Genomic DNA, 16,994 nt, shown 5'->3' with positions numbered 1-16,994 from the left:
ATGCTGGCCAAGATGAGGCGAGCTCCCTGCTCTTCTAATAGTGCCATAGGATCTTTTATGTCCACCTGAACTGGCAGACAGGACTTTAGTTTAAAATCTCATCCAAAGGTGCAGCACTCTTGCATTGCTTCCTCGGGGCATGAGTCTAGTTTGTGTGCTCAAGTCCTGGAGTGGAGCTTGAAACCACACGTTCTGACTCAGAGGTGAAGTGCTATTAACTAAGCAATGGTGACACAAATATAATGGCCTAGAAATTCAGTTGCGTTTGCGCCCAATTAGGGGCGAAAGAGTGGGTTGCGCCGGAAGTTGCGTCGCGCCCGAAATTAGGTGGGCCCTAACATCGGCGTTAGCCGGTAGCGCTGCGCCGGCACCGATGACGTCATCGGTGTGCGCAGTGCCCCAGTACCGCCCGAAACCACGCCGATCCGCCTCTTCCGTGGCGGGCGCTAACAACATCGGGAGACCGGGTCCTTACTGCAGCCTTAGCGGCGCAAGTTAAGGTGGAGGTGCGGGGCGGCCGCTTTTTCGGCGGCCGCCTGCCCGCACCTCCTTCCCCGGCCTCCTCCACCCCTCCCCCCCCCGCGGCATTGTCGGCTGGTTTCCGTGGAGCCCGGCACTTCTCCATTGTGCCGGGCTCTTTTGCCGGCACTTGCAATCGGGGCTCCGGCCGTTGCAGGCACCTCCCCCTTAAGAGAAGGGGGAGGCCTGCAGTACAGCAACCTGCCGCACCGCATCGGGTGGCGCAGCGGGACCGGCAGCGCTGAAATTCACTTTCAGCGCCCCAAGCGGGGCGGCCAAACCCTGGAACAGCGCCCAGTTCCGCTTTGGGGCGCTGAAAGTGAATATGGGGCGGGCACAACTGGCTCCGCAGCGGGCGCAAAATTTACGGCACAAACGAGCTGGCGGGGCTATACCCAATTTCTAGGCCAATATAAATTGTAAAAAAAAGATTGCTTGCAAGACAGAAATGTTGTTCCTTGAAAATGGTTAAATGAATCTCCCTAAAAGTAACAGTAGTTCCATCATAGGCGTCCTTGGGCAAAATTGCTTCCTGGTCCATGAAGGGAAATCCGGGTTAAGGGAAGACCCATTTAATTTGAAAAATAATTGGCACTTAAGGGTCACCTGCATATTTTTATGAATTGTGGGTTTTTTTTAATTAAAAACTAAAAGCAAAGCGGCAATTTGGTACAGCACAGTGGGGTGATGGTAAGTTATTCAGTGTAGTAGGGTAGATGCAGGACCATTTCTGTGATTTTAGTCTTGGCAACATTGTTCAAAAGGTGCTATGTGGAGGCTAGGCCCTCTTCTGTCATGATCTCACTCAAAGAGGCAGGACTGGCAGGATGACATCATTCACCAGAACTCCATCCAGTTTCACCTTTACTGTGGCTACAGTGAAGTATACCTGCAGGTGTACTGAATCAGTAAGATAGAGACATGGGTCGATTGCAGGTTTGCTCGCAGCAATTAATCTTGCTGTGATCAATTGTCATTAAGAAAATATTATATGGAGAAATTACCAGCATTTTTTATAAAATAATATACTTCTTGGCCAATAGAGCTGCATAGAAGCACTCTGACTCTCTTGGCTCCCATGGGGAAGATACCTGGAACTGCCATAAATGGCATGGGTATTCATCCCTTTTAAACAAATCACCCCATCCCCAGAATTTGGGACACAATTAAAATTAAACCACATTGGCAGCCAGAAGTCTTGCCCACAGCACTTCCAGTGGTGGAGCAGGGCTCAAGGAATTTTGGTCCCTCAGTTTGTATGCTAACCAAAATATTCCTGCACTGCATTTCATGACACACATGTTTTTTTCATGCACACCTGTAAACACATTTAGCCTCCTCCCCACCCTCCCCACTTGTGTTGCATCAGGTTTTTTATTGGAGGAGGTACTAAAGCAAGTTCTGTCCCCCTTTACAACTGTGCTACACACCATCAGTGGTCTAGAGGACACTCCAAGTGTCAGGCCTCATGTTAATGTCACTCTGAAAGTGGGATGCTCAAGTGTGGCATGGGTGTTGGGTCACTTTGAATTTTCTTTTCCTCCTTGGATGTGGGCAGGTGCACAGTCTCGAATCATAGCCTCAGCACGGTGGCATGCCTAAGTTCAGTGACCTTGTACGTTGAGGACCACTGGTGAAAATATACAACCTATCAATCCATGACACAGATTACTGGGGCTCCACAATGCTGTGCTATTCTTTTTTTTAAACCCCACAATGCAGATAGAGGCCATTTCGGCCCATCGAGCCTGCACCGACACATATCCCACCCGATCCCCGTAACCCCTACTCCAACACATATCCCACCCGAGCCCCGTAACCCCACGTATTTAATCCCCCTAACACTAAGGGTCAATTTATCATAGCCAATCAACCTAACCCGCACATCTTTGGACTGTGGGAGGAAACCGGAGCACCCGGAGGAAACCCACGCAAACGGGGAGAATGTGCAAACTCCACACAGACAGTCACCCGAGGCTGGATTTGAACCCGGGTCCCTGGTGCTGTGAGGCAACAGTGCTAACCACTATGCCACCGTGCCACTATGCCAACTTCATATTATTTGATGTCATAGTCATAGGGGGCGATTTTGCCAGCCCTGGGGAGGCAGGTATGGTAGCGAGACTGCCGGGAAAATGGCAGAATTTGGGGGCGGGTGCCCAACCTGCCCCCAACCCGCCTCCATGCTATCTTGTCAGGAGGCGGGTATCCGTTCCGCACCAGGGCCCGTCTCCTTGGAGGCAGGAAGTGATTAAAGCCTATTAACTGCCTGTTAACAGGTAGTTAACAGGCAGAAAATAGGATTATCCCCTTTTTGCCCTCACAAGTGCAGGCTTCCCGAAGGCTCCGAAAGTAGTGGGTCTGTGGGGGTCGGAGGGGTCGAAAAGTGCATTGTGGAGGTGAGTGATGTGTGCAAGTGTGGAGCGATGAGTATCTGAGGTAAGTGCAAAGTGTTAGAAAAAGTGTACTTACCTTTGTTTCTTCCTGTAGGCTGCAATAGTTGGGAATGCGGAGAGCCTCGCATCTGCGCGGTAGAGATGACAGATGGCCGTTGCATTCTCCAATGTAACAACCATGTCATTTCTGCAAAAGAAAGAAGTTTGATGAGGTCTTGAATTCATACGCTGACGTTCTCTGCAACCGGCTTTCCCTTAATTGGCCTGCTAAGCCCGCTGGGCAGGCTTAACAAGGTCAATCAAGGGAAAATAGTGTGGGTTGGCCAGAAGTTGATGGAGGCGGGAACTGAAACCCGACAAGTGGGAGTCCCGCCTCCAAAAGCTCCCCATTGGCAAAATCACCCCCATAGAGTCATAACGGCACAGAAGGAGGCCATTTGGCCCTTCGAGTCCGTGCCGGCTCTCTGTAGAGCAATCCAGTCAGTCCCATTCCCCCGCTCTATCCTTGTAGCCCTGCAAGTTTATTTCCCTCAAGTGCCTATCCAGTCTCTCCTTGAAAACATTGAGGCCTAGAAATTCAGTTGTTTGCGCCAGCCGCTAACGCCTTAGGAGGAGGAGATGTGGGGCGCTAGGCGGCTAGCGGCCGGGCGCTGCACGATCTGCGCCTCTCCCCAACTTCAGTAAAGATTTAGCAGCGGCGCAAAGCCTTTGCGCGCGCTCAGCTGCGCACGCAGATCCTGACGTCATTTCATCGTGCAACGCCCTTTGTGCGCCCCAAACCGGAAATTCAGTGGCGCCGGCCTATTGCGCGCCTGGCGCCCCAGCGACTGGTAGAGGGGAACGGTTCCCAGTCGCTGCGGGGCGCGGGGGGCGCTAATTAAAGGGCACTCCTCCTGCAGTAGAAATGGCAGCCATTTTGCAACACTCCTTCTTTGTGAGAGACGGATCTTTGCAGAAAGACAAAGGTAGAGAGCTTTCTGGTTTGGCTCAACACTCGCACAGGTACTTGTGGCTTCAAGCCAAAGCTTTGCACTTGTCTTTAACTTCAGAGCCATAGCATTGATTGGAAACATATAATGGGGGCTGCAATGGGTGCAAACGTTGGCCTTCTCCATTGCATTCAAAGGGCTCAGAGACCCCGTGAGAGAGTGGCAGTCATGGCCAGAGGGAGAAGGGGCAACAGGCGTCGGCTAAGGAGGCCTTACCCACCCAGGGTATACCGCCAGCAGTTCTCATATCTGAACATGTCTGACGAGCAGTGTGTTCGGAGGCTGCGATTCCGAAGGGCGGTGGTCACTGAGATCTGCCACCTGCTTCGCGGAGATCTGCAGCCACAGCTGAGGAGCAGGACGTCTCTGTCGGTGGCAGTGAAGGTGACGGTGTCTCTCAACTTCTATGCCACCGGCTCCTTCCAATCCGCTGCTGGGGACATTTCCAACATCTCCCAGTTTGCCGTACATTGCTGCATCCGCCAGGTGACCAATGCCCTTTTCAGAAGGAGACGTCAGTTCATCTCCTTCTCCATGGCCCTTGTCAAGCAGCAACAGCGTGCAATGGGCTTTGCAGCATTAGCGGGCTTCCCCATGGTGCAGGGCGCCATTGACTGCACGCATGTGGCTTTGCGGGTACCTCTAGAGCATGCCGAGGATTACCGCAACCGGAAGGGCTACCATTCGCTCAACGTGCAGTTGGTGTGTGACCACAGCCCGCTTTCCAGGCAGCAGCCACGATGCCTTCATCCTGCGCCAGACTTCTGTGGCAGACATGTTCCAGGCCCAGCCTCACCCACAAGGATGGCTTCTCGGGGACAAAGGCTATCCTTTGTGCACCTGGCTGATGACCCCGCTCCGTGCGCCCAGCACCCCTGCTGAAGAGGGATACAATGACAGCCATCAAGCAACCAGGAACCTCATTGAGCAAACAATCGGCGTCCTGAAGCAACGGTTCCGCTGTCTGGATCGTTCCGGAGGAGCCCTACAGTACTCGCCTGAGCGAGTCTCCCATTTCGTGGTCGTGTGCTGCATGCTGCACAACCTGGCTATCCGCAGGACTCAGCCACTGCCACCAGACATTGGAGGACCACCAGAGGAGGAGGAGGAGGAGGAGGACCAGCACAGGAGGGAGGCAGAAAGTGCAAGGGCCGCCCGTCGGCGGCTTATTGAACGTCGGTTCTAGGCCCCCTCTCAGGGAATGGCTTGTGCCAATGGCACAAGATGAATGTAGCCGCTCCACAAGCCCTCAGCCGAGCAGGGCAACCAGGACTTCCAAAAGAAAGCATGGACAGTGCGATTTAAGAACATTTATTACTTTGATACCTCTGTGCCCTTCCCACATAACAAACTAATGGAGAGAAGCCCCCCACAAAAACACAAATCGAGCAGTCTCGGCCTTTCAAAAAACACAAATACACCAGTCTCGGCCTTTCAAAAAAACAAATCCACCCTCCCCCTTTAAGAGCTCACCGGCGCCAGAGTGTCTGCCGTCAATCAGCAACTCGCCGCACCTGCGCTGCGCCCGCCCTCGGGGGTTTCGCCCCGGGCCGCCGGCTTAGCGCCTAATGATAGTCGTGCATCGCCTGTTTTAGCGCAGCAGCAACCTCTTGGGGCGATGCCACTGAATATCGGCGAAGGTGGCGCGAAGTTGCGCCGGGCGCAAACTTTAGCGGCCGCCCGGCTGTAGCGCCCCAAACGTGGCTATACTGAATTTCTAGGCCTAAGTGTTTCCGCTTCCACCACTTCCGTCGGCAGCGAGTTCCAGGTCCTCACCACTCGCTGCGTAAAAAAGTTTTCCCTCATGTCCCCCCTGTATCTCTTGCCCAAAACCTTAAATATGTGTCTCCTGGTCCTTGAACCATCAACTAGTGGGAACAGCCTTTCCCTTTCTAGCCTATCCACACCCGTCATAATCTTGTACACCTCTATCAAATCACCCTACAACCTCCTTTGCTCTAATGAAAACAAATCCAGCTTCTCCAACCTGTCCTTGTAGCTAAGATCCCCCATCCCCTGAACCATTCTGGTAAATCTCCTCTGCACCCTCTCAAGGGCCTTCACATCCTTCCTAAAGTGTGGTGACCAGAACTGGACACAATACTCCAGTTGTGACCTAACCAGCGCTTTATAAAGGTTCACTACTTCTCTACTTTTGTACTTAATACCTCTATTTATGAAGCACAAGATCCCATATGCTTTGCTAACCACTCTCTCAATATGTCCTGCCACCTTCAGGGACCTATGCACATTAACTCCCAGGTCCCTCTGTCCCTGCACACTCTTTAAAACTGTGCCATTAAGTGTTCTGTAAAAGTATCCTCCGGACTCAAAGGAAAACAGTAAACAATGCATGCAGGGCGAAACTAGGCCAATATCCATTAATAATCACTATCCAAAAAAGAGCCACCAAATTTTGGAATCACCTACAAATGAGCAACCCCCAATGCTATCACTACGGCGCCCTGAAATGCCAAGAGCTGACCATAAAGAAGAATACCCTCAGTCAACTAGTCCTGGGACTCAGTGAAGTAACTACTAACGATACTAACAATAACCAGCCCCAGGACAGTGACAGGGTAACACAAAGAATTCGACCCAACACAGTCGTCGCTAAGCAAAAGGAAAAATATCTGACATATTGGGCAGAAACAACAAAAACCCAAAGCAAACTCAATTGCTACTTGGCCCTAAACAGACAATACAACATAGCTGATTACCTGACCATGGTAAAGGATAACAAACTGAGGAGAACCTTGACAAGGTACAGACTTAGCGAACATAGCCTAGCGATCGAAAAAGGCAGACACAGGCAGACCAGGCTGCCAAGAGAAGACAGGATAAGCTCTCACTGCAGTCAGGGAGTAGTGGAGACAGAGATGCACTTCCTCACAGCCTATGGAAAATATCAGGGCATCAGGGAGAATTTCTACCAAAAATTCTCACAAATATGCCCTGAATTCAGAAATCTGAATGACAACCAAAAACTCCCATACCTACTGGGGGAGGAGAGAAGCTGTGTAACACTGGCGGCACACTATGTTACAGCTTGCCATGAACAGAGGGACAACCAGTAAACTAAGAAAAGAGTATATATAAATAATGCGATTGTATATTTATACACTCAGGGATATACCTGTTTATACACTGTATGAATAGAACTGCGTTTATGTGTTCAACCATAAATGTATTATGATGCTTTGGCAACATAAGATGTACCTTATCATGCCAATAAAGCGATTTGAATTTGAATTTGAAGTGTATATTGCCTCTCCCTGTTCCTTCTGCCAAAATGCATCACCTCACACTTCTCTGTATTAAATTCCATCTGCCACTTGTCTGCCCATTCTGCTAGCCCTTCTATGTCCTGTTGCAGTCGATTGATATCATCATCACTGTTTGCCACACCCCCAAGTTTGGTGTCATCGGCAAACTTAGAAATTATACTTTGTATTCAAATATCCAGGTCATTTATATATATCAAAAAATGCAGTGGCCCCAGCACTGACCCTTGGGGAACACCACTGTCTATCATCCTCCGGTCTGAAAAACAGCCATTTACCACAACTTGCTGTTTTCTGTCCTTCAGCCAATTCCTTATCCAAGCTGCCACTGACCCACCTATTCCATGAGCCTCAATTTTGTTAACCAGCCTTCTATGTGGTACTTTATCAAATGCCTTCCGAAAATCCATGTAGACATTGCATTCCCTTCATCAATTCCCCCTGTTACTACTTCAAAAAATTTAATTAGATTAGTCAAACACGATCTGCCTTTTACAAATCCGTGTTGGCTCTCCTTAATTAGCTTAAACCTCTCCAAGTGCCCATTAATTTTTTTCTTGATTATTGTTTCTAAAACTTTACCCACCATTGATGTTAAACTGACCGGCCTGTAGTTACTAGGATTGTCCTTACACCCTTTCTTGAACAATGGTGTCACATTTGCCACTTTCCAATCCCACATCTAGGGAAGATTGGAAAATTATGGCAAGCCCTTCCGCTATCTCCTCCCCCAATTCCCTTAGCAACCTGGGATGCAAGCCATCTGGTCCAGGCGACTTGTCCACTCTAAGCCTACCCAGCCTTTCTAGTATATCCTGCCTATCAATTTTCACCTCTTTCATTGCTTCTACCTTTTTCACTTCTACTGATATTTTGTCATCATCCACCTCCTTAGTAAACAATGATACAAAGTGCTCATTCAGTATTCTAGCCTTGCCCTGCGCCTTTAAGCATATATCACCTTCTTAGTCTCCAATAGGCCCCAACCCGCCTCTTACTACCCGCTTACTGTTTACATGCCGGTAGAAGATTTTTGGGTCCCCTTTTATGTTAACCGCCATTCTACTATCATATTCTTTCTTTGCCAATCTTAATTTCATCTTCACTTCCCCTCTCAACTTATTGTATTTGGTCTGGTTCTCCCTTGAAGAATTCACCTGACATTCATCATACACCCTCTTTTTTTGTTTCATCATCTTCTCTATCTCCCTCGTCATCCAAGGAGCCCTTGCTTTGGTTCCCTTACCCTTCCCTCTTGTTGGAATGTACCTAGCCTGTACTTGGAACATCTCCTCCTTAAAGATCTCCCATTGTTCCATTACAGTTTTTCCTGTCAGTTTTTGTTTCCATTTTACTCTGGCTAGATCATTTCGCATCCCATCGAAGTTAGCCCTATTCCAGTTTAGAACATAAGAACATAAGAACATAAGAAATAGGAGCAGGAGTAGGCCAATCGGCCCCTCGAGACTGCTCCGCCATTCAATAAGATCATGGCTGATCTGATCCTAACCGCCAATCCACTATCACAGAACCATCTCCTGAATCTAACACAATTAGACACACGAAATAGGAGCAGGATCAGGCTACACGGCCCCTGGGCCCGCTCCGCTACCCACAGGGCCATGACCATTCCGAACCTAGACTCATGTCCAAATTCCTGCCCGCTCCCCGTAACCCTTAATTCCCTTTACTTCTAGGAAACTGTCTATTTCTGTTTTAAATTTATGTAATGATGCAGCTTCTACAGCTTTTTGGGGCAGCATATTCCATGGACCTACCACCCTCTGAGTGAAGTAGTTCCTCCTCATCTCAGTTTTGAAAGAGCAGCCCCTTATTCTAAGACTATGCCCCCTAGTTCTAGTTTCACCCATCATCGGGAACATCTTCCCCGCATCCACCCGATCCAACCCCTTCACAATCTTATATGTTTCAATAAGATCGCCTCTCATTCTTCTGAACTCCAATGAGTAGAGTCCCAATCTACTCAACCTCTCCTCATATGTCCATCCCCTCATTCCCGGGATTAACCGAGTGAACCTTCTTTGTACTGACTCGAGAGCAAGTATGTCCTTTCTTAAATATGAACACCAAAACTGTACGCAGTATTCCAGGTGCGGTCTCACCAATACCTTGTACAACTGAAGCAATACCTCCCTATTTTTATATTCTATCCCCCTAGCAATGAAAGCCAACATTCCATTGGCCTTCTTAATCACTTGCTGCACCTGCATACTAACCTTTTGAGTTTCGTGCACCAGGACCCCCAGATCCCTTTGTACTTCAGTACTTTCCAGTTTCATGCCATTAAGATAATAACTTGCTCTACCATTTTTCCTGCCAAAGTGCATAACCTCACACTCTCCAGTATTGTATTCCATCTGCCAAATCTCTGCCCACTTACTTAGCCTGTCTATGTCCCCTTGCAGGTTTTTTATGTCCTCCTCACACACTACTTTCCCTCCCATCTTAGTATCATCTGCAAACTTTGATATGTTACACTCAGTCCCCTCCTCCAAATCGTTAATATAGATTGTAAAGAGTTGGGGACCCAGCACTGACCCCTGCGGAACACCACTAGTTACTGATTGCCAGTCTGAGAATGAACCATTTATCCCAACTCTCTGCCTTCTGTTAGATAGCCAATCCTCTATCCATGCCAGAATATTACCCCCAATCCCGTGATTTTTTATCTTAAGCAATAATCTTTTGTGTGGCACCTTGTCAAATGCCTTTTGGAAGTCTAAATACACTACGTCCACTGGTTCACCTTTATCCACCCTATATGTTACTTCCTCAAAGAACTCCAGCAAATTTGTCAAACATGACTTCCCCTTCATAAAACCATGCTGACTTTGTCCTATTAAATTATGATTATCCAAATGTCCTGTTACTGTCTCCTTAATAATGGACTCCAAAATTTTACCTACCACAGATGTTAGGCTAACCGGTCTATAGTTTCCAGCCTTCTGTCTACTGCCCTTTTTAAATAAGGGTGTTACATTAGCAGTTTTCCAGTCTGCCGGGACCTTTGCCGAGTCCAGGGAATTTTGGAAATTTATTACCAATGCATCCACAATCCCTACCGCCACTTCCCTCAAGACCCTAGGATGTAAGCCATCAGGTCCAGGTGATTTATCCGCCTTGAGTCCCGTTATTTTACCGAGTACCACTTCCTTAGTGATTTTGATCGTGTTTAGCTCCTCCCCCCCTTTAGCCCCCTGTTTGTCCAGTGTTGGGATATTCTTAGTGTCTTCTACTGTAAAGACTGATATAAAATATTCATTCAGTGTTTTTGCCATCTCCATATTTCCCACCATTAATTTCCCGGTCTCATCCTCTAAGCGACCAACATTTACTTTAGCCACCCTTTTTCTTTTTATATAACTATAAAAACTCTTACTATCTGTTTTTATATTTTTTGCTAATTTACTTTCATAATCTATCTTCCCTTTCTTAATTAATCTTTTTGTTATTTTTTGCTGTCTTTTAAAGTTTTCCCAATCCTCTATCCTCCCACTAGATTTGGCTACCTTATATGCCCTTGTTTTTAGTCGAATACTATCCACTCTAGATTGTTCCTTGCTCCTCTCCATTGCTAATCTAAATCTTATGATACGACGATCACTCGTACCCAAGTGTTCTCCCACAGTCACTTGGTCGACCTGGCCTACCTCATTTCCCAGCACCAGATCCAGCAATGCCTCCTTCCTAGTTGGAAAGAACATACTGGTCAAGGAAATTCTCCTGAACACATTTCAGAAATTCCTCCCCCTCCTTTCCCTTTACCCTAGCATTATCCCAATCGATATTTGGGTAATTAAAGTCCCCCAAATATCACCACTCTATAGCTCTTGCACATCTCTGTGATTTCCCTGCAGATTTGCTCCTCTACCACCCTCTCACTATTTGGAGGCCTTTAGAATACCCCCAATAGCATGATCATACCCTTTTTGCTCTTCAACTCTAACCAAATGTATTCTGTCCTTGTCCCCTCAAGAACATCCTCCCTTTCCAACACTACAATGTCTTCCTTAATCAGCACTGCCACCCCACCTCCCTTTTTTCCTTCCCTATCTTTTCTGAACACCTTGTACCCTTGAATATTAAGTACCCAGTCCTCACCATTTTTAAGCAACGTTTCCGTTATTGCCACAACATCATATTCCCACATGGCTAATTGTGTTTGTAGCTCACCAACCTTATTCACCACATTTTGTGCGTTTACGTACATGCATTCTAAATCCATTTTTGAATTTTTCGTAGTCTTTCTTAGTCTGCTCCTATCTAGTATGATAAAGAAAAATGTTGTGGCTTGTCTCTACGTTTTGGAGGGCAGTGTGAGAACCTTGCCCCTTGCAAAGTGCAAACATTATTATCCCTCTATCAATGCAACCCCCATCAGTTTACTCTAGCTCTAGGTCCAAAAGTACATTAGCACCAGCCTAAGTGACATTTGTGCCACTGTGCCAGGTTCTGAATCATTGCCATATGGCATTAATTCCATATATGCCAAATCTTTCTATGTATATTTTAGCATGAAATTGGTATGCATTCATGGTTCAGTTAGCCTTTTATAATTAATTTGATATGTTCGGGAAAAATAATCTGTTCAGCAAGTTTTATCGTATTTGAAGATCTGGGATGAGATAGAAGTACATAGAATACAAATCTGTAGTTAGCTATCAAAATGCAAAAGGGGACTTGGGAGTAATCACAGTAAGCATTAATAAGCAGAACATTGCAGAGGAGATTCATGTGACTGGTCTATAATTTCTTTGGAAAATCAAATTATATCATTGTTTCAGTGCCATGATATATTTTTTCCTGACAGCATTGGAAATGTGCAATTATAGCTCATCTGTCACCACATTCTTTATTCTGACTTTGTGGAAGCACAATCCATGCTGATAAAATGCAAATTGACCAGAGATGAGATAGGGAAGGATGCATTGTACTGATCCAGCTGTGACTAGACAGCTTGGTGCAATCAGCTGCATAACAAGCTCATGCTTTCAATGGTGCCTTTGAGCTTTTAAAAACGTATCAGTTCTTTTCAGTTCCATGCATGTTGCAAAACTATATAGATAGCTCTTAACATAACTAATAATGGAACGAGCCATTACTAGGTAGCTTTATTTGCTACTTAAGTTCCAATAGTCACAGAGGGCACGGCGACAAGGAATTAATATTAAAGGAACAATTGTGTGAATGCGCACTATCGATGGTGAGTCTTTCATGCTGGCTATGCACATCAGGAAATTGCTGCCTGCAACTTTCTCGATATGAAAACTGATTAATGGACAATCTTGAACAATGCACCTGCGATTCCCCAATACACGTGGGTGAGGGTCTCCACTGGTAGTACACATTCGTAGAATCAGAGCTTATATCTTTCACTGCTTTGATATTGGTTTTCCTCTCATTCAGAGTCTGTGAGCTCTTGACCTACAGAATTTTGATTTAACAGCATAGGTGCCAGAAGCTGGCTTATGGATGCCAAACTCCCAGAATCTGAATTAAAAGCAAACCAGTATAAAAAGCCATTTTGACAAGAGCTAGGCATTATTCCAAATCATCTGGGTGGTTATGAAATCCTGACTGTGATGTGGTTTTACCAATTAGGACCTTATCATCATGTTTAAAGTGTCCACATTATAAAAAATTATGGGGAGAGCTCTAGTAGCACCAAATACATTTCCTCAGATGATATTGCTAATCTTCATACATCTTGGGTAATTTATAGAGAATTTGAAGAAATTCCATCTAATGTAGTCACCATTGAATTAAACTGCTTATTGTTTGTACAAATGATGTTAACGATTCAAAAGGTAAAAGTTTATAGGTCGGCAATGACAAATCCTTATAGATTAATAGTAATTCTTTAGCAGCTTCTCAGGAAATCAACAGCTTATATTTCTGTAGAGTTCCTCACAGATGGAGAAATGTCTCAAGAGTATTTTACAGGGTAGTGGACAAAAAACATTGGACACCAAACAGAAGGGAAGGAGGGGTGTGAGGTGGAAGCATAGTCAAAGAGATGGGTTTTTATAAGGCTTTTGAAAGGAGGGAAAGAGGTGACAAGGTGGAGGTGTTGAAGGAGGGAGTTCCAGAGGGCAGGGCATAGTAGCTGAAGGAGTGGACATTGATGGTGGGGTGCCGGAATAGACTGGTGGAGGAGAAGCAGAAGATATGTGCATGAATTTACAACTGGAGAAGATCACTGAGGTAGGGTGGAGTGAGTCCATGAAAGGATTTGAAGGCAAAAATTAAGATCTTAAAGTCAGTTCTCTGGGACATGGGGAATCAGTGGAGCTTGGCAAGGATTGGGGTGATGAAGGTGCAGGTCTTTGGGTAAGGATGCAGGCATTGTACATGAGTTGTAGTTTCTGAACATTGACTAGCCTAAAACAGGAATGTATTTCTTTATCAAGATGGAGTAGGCTTCCATTATCACCAACCAGTTCGGCAGAGGTACAGCCAATGACAATCAATTTTGAGTATTTATTCATAAATGAACACAAAAATATTTCTAAATATGCTTAAAGTGTATAAGTGCCAAATGTTAATAACCTTTCTTGGCACTTACTGCAAAATATATTAGTAGACTGCTTTTATGTTTGGCAGGTCAGGATAGATTAAAAAGTTGCTAACCATAAGAATGGCTATACCAGAATGTATTACCATGTAGGAGTCTACGTACTCCTAGCAAAAAATACTGAACTCGGAGAGGTGCAACAGAAAAGGTTTAATTCTTGAGACTGCATGTTGAACACAAAATGGCGTCAGAGCCTACACCAAGCATGACTGCCTTTAATCAGTCCACAGCTTCGACTGCTCCTCCCCCGCTCTGGGCTTAACGATGTTGCAGATCGAGTTTCTTAAAGGTGTGATCCTTCTTAAAGGCATGACGCCTGATTTATAGTCTACGGACCGAAAAGCGGATTGTGTCCTTTCTGTGGTCGGTACGCTACACAGCTCCCCCCCAGAATCCGCTAGTAGGGAGTGTACAAACCGGCGTGGCGGCTTGATGGCACGGCCGGAACGGCTCTTGGCTGTTGCTGTCGGGAGCGGGGCGGTCGGACGCGTCGGGCTCTTAGGCGGTCTGCCCCGCGGTGGGGGTTGGCCCACTTGAACGGGTTCGTCAGGCTCTAGGTGCGCCAGCTTGAGCCGGTCGACCGACACCTTGTCAGTTCTGCCGCCCACTTCGAGGAGGAAGAACTTGTTCCCCGTCTGGAGTACCTTGTAGGGTCCATCGTATGGGGGCCGTAGAGGTCCTTGGTGGGCGTCATGGCGCACGAAAACAAATTTGGCCATGTGCAGGCTAGGTGGTACGTGGGTTGCTGGTTCGCCGTGCCGGCCGGTGGGTACCGGAGCGAACTGTTGTGCTCGGTTGGCGAAAGCGTGGCGTTGCTGGTCAGCCGACCAGGGGGTCGTGGCGGTGGGCAGGAACTCTCCGGGTACGTGCAGCGGCTGGCCGTACACGAGTTCCGCCGCCGAGGCTTGCAGACCTTCCTTGACCGCGGAGCGTAGGCCAAGTAGCACCCACGGGAGGCGGTCGATCCAAGCCTCGTCCTCGAGGCTGGCGCGGAGGGACGCCTTCATGGACCTGTGGAATCGCTCACACAGTCCGTTGGCTTGGGGGTGGTAAGCCGTGGTGCGGTGAACGGCCACCCCGAGGTTTCGGGCGATGGCGGCCCACAGATCAGAGGTGAACTGCGGGCCTCTATCCGACGTCATGTCGGAGGGGACGCCAAACCGAGCGACCCAGGTACCGATGAACGCCCTCGCGATGTCGGCGGTGGTAGTGGACGTCAGTGGAATGGCCTCGGGCCAGCGGGTGGTACGGTCCACGATTGTCAGCAGGTGCGTGTGACCTTGTGATGGCGGCAGGGGGCCGACGTGGTCGATGTGGACGTGGTCAAACCTTCTTTCTGGCACGGTGAACTCCTCGAGTGGGGCTTTGACGTGCTGGTGGATTTTGGCACGCTGGCAAGCTATGCAGGATCTGGACCAGATGCGCACATCTTTGCGCAGGCCGCGCCAGACAAATCGGTTGGCCACCAGTCTAATGGACGCGCGGGTGCCGGGGTGTGAGAGGCCGTGGACGATGTCGAACACCCGTTTTCGCCAGGACGCAGGGACTACGGGGCGGGGTTGCGCCAAGGAGGTGTCGCATTTGACTGTGACGGCGGACGGGCCGCAGGCGACGTCGGTCAGTCGCAACCCTGGGAGGGTTGTGGGCGCGGAGAGCAGATCGGGGTCGGTGCGTTGCTCCGCTGCCAGTTGAGCATAGTCCACTGCCAGGTGGGCGCCATGGACGGCGGGGCAGGATAGGCAGTCGGCCACCACGTTGTCTCGACCGGAGACGTGCCGGATGTCCGTGGTGAATTCGGACACCGCGGCGAGCTGGCGTTGTTGCCTGGCTGACCACGGGTCCGCAGATTTCGCCATCGCGAATGTCAGGGGTTTGTGGTCGACAAACGCGGTAAAGGGGCGGCCCTCCAGAAGAAATCTAAAATGGCGGACTGCCAGGTACAGTGCGAGGAGCTCGCGGTCAAAGGCGCTGTATTTGGCCTCCGGGGGGCGCAGTTGGCGGCTGAAAAAGGCCAGCGGTTGCCAGGCCCCGTCGACCCACTGTTCGTACACGGCGCCGACCGCGTGGTCGGAGGCGTCCGTGGTGAGGGCCACCCTGGCGTTGGGCTGTGGGTGAGCGAGCATGGTGGCGTCGGCGAGCGCCTTTTTGGTCGAGTCGAAAGCGGTCAACATGTCCGCCGACCACTCGATCGCCATTCTGTCTTTCTTACCCCGGAGGGCTTCGTATAGGGGCCGCATGAGGGAGGCCGCTCCGGGAATGAAGCGGTTGTAAAAGTTGATCATCCCCAAGAACTCCTGGAGGCCTTTGATGGTGGTAGGCCGGGGGAACTGCTGGACGGCTTGCACCTTGGCGGGCTGGGGAATGGCTCCGTCCTGCGTGGTGTGGTAGCTGAGGAATTCGATCCTGCTGAGGCCGAATTGGCACTTGGCTGGGCTGATGATGAGCCCGTGCTCACTGAGCTGCTGGAACAGGGTGCGGAGGTGCTCGATGTGTTCCTGCTTGGAGGAACTAGCTACCAGGATGTCATCCAGGTAGACAAGAGGAACTTCAGGTCCCGGAGGACCGAGTCCATGAGCCGCTGGAAGGCCTGGGCCGCGTTTTTGAGGCCGAAGGGCATTCGGAGGAACTCGAATAGCCCAAAAGGGGTGATTATGGCCATCTTGGGAACGTCCGTGGGGTGGACTGGCACCTGATGGTAACCGCGCACCAGGTCGACTTTGGAGAAGACTGAGCGGCCGGCCAGTCTAGCCGGGAAGTCTTGAATGTGCGGTATGGGGTACCGATCCGGCGTGGTGGAAGAGGGAGCCGGGCGGTTTCTCGTCGGTCAGAACAAGCATGTGTGAGAGCAAGTCTGACGGCGTGGAGTCACCGAGGCCCAGGAGGTCGAGGAGGTGGCAGTTGCGCAAAAATTGGGAGGCTGTGAATTTTTTAAGGAGCGCGGCCTTGAGATGTGCGTACTTGCCTTCCTCCGAAGGGTTTTGTAGTGTTGTCCAGGCTTTCGCGATTGTGGAGCTGCCCAGGGAGGCGAGGAGGTAGTCGTACATCGTTGCGTCGGTGGTGATGCCGCGGAGTCGGAATTGCGATTCGGCTTGAAGGAACCAGGCGGTGGCTAGGTTCTCCCAGAACTCCAGCAGCTTCACAGAAACTGCGTTTGTGTCAGCCATGGTTACGCTTAGGAGTCGTCCTGAGCGTCGGGGTCACCAATGTAGGA

The 16,994-nt window shown here is 49.0% G+C and overlaps 1 protein-coding gene across 3 annotated transcripts in view; it reads left to right on the top strand.

Moving 5' to 3' along the window:
• Nucleotides 1–16,994, top strand: part of LOC147108710 (sodium/potassium-transporting ATPase subunit beta-1-interacting protein 3-like) — a 293,331-nt gene that overhangs the window by 235,308 nt on the left and 41,029 nt on the right. The gene's annotated exons all lie outside the window — the stretch shown is intronic.

This window comes from Somniosus microcephalus, chromosome 13 (genome assembly GCF_052327205.1).
Source record: "Somniosus microcephalus isolate GS21.2 chromosome 13, FLI_Smic_1.0, whole genome shotgun sequence".
Classification (NCBI taxonomy): domain Eukaryota; kingdom Metazoa; phylum Chordata; class Chondrichthyes; order Squaliformes; family Somniosidae; genus Somniosus; species Somniosus microcephalus.
Note: the sequence above shows the minus strand (reverse complement) of the source record. Positions and strands in the feature narration are given on the sequence as shown.